At 42.8% G+C, this 1,972-nt stretch overlaps 1 long non-coding RNA gene across 1 annotated transcript; it reads right to left on the bottom strand.

Moving 5' to 3' along the window:
* Positions 1-233: 233 nt before the first annotated feature.
* LOC135074149 (uncharacterized) lies at positions 234-1,386 on the bottom strand. Its single transcript, XR_010257759.1, has 3 exons — positions 1,283-1,386; positions 824-926; positions 234-723 (listed from the first exon to the last, which is right to left on the bottom strand). It is a non-coding gene; the product is annotated as an uncharacterized LOC135074149 (long non-coding RNA).
* Positions 1,387-1,972: the final 586 nt, after the last annotated feature.

Here is a 1,972-nt window from a genome sequence, read left to right on the forward strand (position 1 = left end):
CAAGTTCAAGGTCAAGGCGTACGTGTTAAGAAAGATCACAGCTTTTCTTCCAGAGAAAAAGGTTGGTGACTTGGAAGGTTTGGATTTAACGGGACTTACCTTGGCTGACCCTGAGTACCACACGCCCAACAAAGTGGATATTTTGTTAGGTGCAGATGTGTACGGGCAGATTCTGCAAGAAGGATTAAGGAAGAGTATCCAGGGTGGAGTGATTGCACAATCTACAGCTTTAGGCTGGATCATTTCGGGCACGGTTATGGATTCACAGCAGAAGCCAAAGAGTATAGTAGTAATGCATTCACTGATCGATGAAAATGATCTCCTTAAGAAGTTCTGGGAACTGGAAGCGGAACCTGAAATAAAAAGAGAGAAAATGTTTACAGAGGAAGAAAAAAGATGTGAGGAGATATTCACAAAGACAACTTCAAGAGACGAGGAAGGGAGATATGTAGTTCGACTTCCCTTGAAGAATGATCCTCCTTGTGTAGACAACTCCAGGGAGATATCTGAAAGGAGATTTCTTTCGTTGGAACGGAAATTCATGAAGAATGAAGCCTTGAGAGAGAAGTACTCTGAAGTGATGCAAGAATACATAGATCTGAATCACATGGAACTTGTACCTGATGATCAAGTTGACAATCCATTGGCGATATACTTACCCCATCACGCAGTCATACGAGAAGACAGGGAAACGACGAAGGTACGGGTAGTGTACGATGCCTCCTGTAAAGGTAAGAATAATATGTCTCTAAATGATAACCTGCTAGTGGGACCTACCTTACAGTCAGAGCTACGGCACTTGGTGATGCGATGGCGTACGTACCCCGTTTGTCTCACGTCTGACATAGCCAAAATGTATCGGCAAGTGAAGATCTCGGAATCAGATGTGGATTATCAACGGGTACTCTGGAGAGATGACCCTGAAACTAAGATAAAGCACTATAGAATGCTAAGAGTGACGTTTGGAACTGCATCTGCGCCATACTTGGCTGTCAAGACATTGCAACAATGATGAGGGTGGGAGTTATCCTATGGCAGCGGAGAGAGTATCGAGAGATTTTTACATGGATGACCTATTGACGGGATGTCAAACTAAAGAAGAAGGATTCCAGATATTTAAGGAAATGAATGAATTACTAGAAAAAGGAGGATTCGAGTTAATGAAATGGACGAGTAACTGCGATGACTTAATAGAAGAAATGAAAAGAGAAACAGGGATGAAAGATGTTCAAGAAGGATTGAAGATTAAGTCAGATGAAACAATGAAGATAGTCGGACTTACCTGGGACCGCAGTGAAGATTCATTCCGTTACGCTGTCAAACTCCCGACGCTGGAACAACCTGTAACTAAAAGGAAAATAATTAGTGATATTTCACGATTTTATGATCCATTGGGCTGGGTAGGACCTAGCATCATGAAGTCAAAATTACTAATTCAGAAGCTATGGTTAGCAGGAACTGAATGGGATGAAGCTGTACCGACAAATATATTGGATGAGTGGTTTACTTACCGGGAAGAGCTGAAACTGTTGGAGTCAATTAACATACCAAGATGGGTCCACACTGAGGTTAATTGCGTAGTCGAATTGCATGGCTTCTATGATGCCTCCAAAGAGGCATACGCGGCGGTGGTTTATGTCCGTGTGATTGACTCCGAGGGGAACATTCGTGTGTCACTGTTAACTGCTAAAACAAGAGTCGCACTAGTTAAACAGGTATCAATCCCGAGATTAGAACTATGTGGAGCAGTGAACGTCAGCTCGAAAGAAAATGCAGCGGATGCAGCATCGCGAGGAGTATCACCTGCAGAATTAGTAGGGAATAGCAGATGGTTCAACGGTCAAGTAGAAGCCTGTATTAATTCAAGACCGCTGTCAGTTATTTCCAGCGATGCTGAAGATGTTTCTGTTTTGACTCCTGGTCATTTTCTTGTGGGAGAGCCTATTGTCACGGCTCCTGATAAAAATTATGA

Source organism: Ostrinia nubilalis, chromosome 8 (assembly GCF_963855985.1).
Source record: "Ostrinia nubilalis chromosome 8, ilOstNubi1.1, whole genome shotgun sequence".
Lineage (NCBI taxonomy): Eukaryota > Metazoa > Arthropoda > Insecta > Lepidoptera > Crambidae > Ostrinia > Ostrinia nubilalis.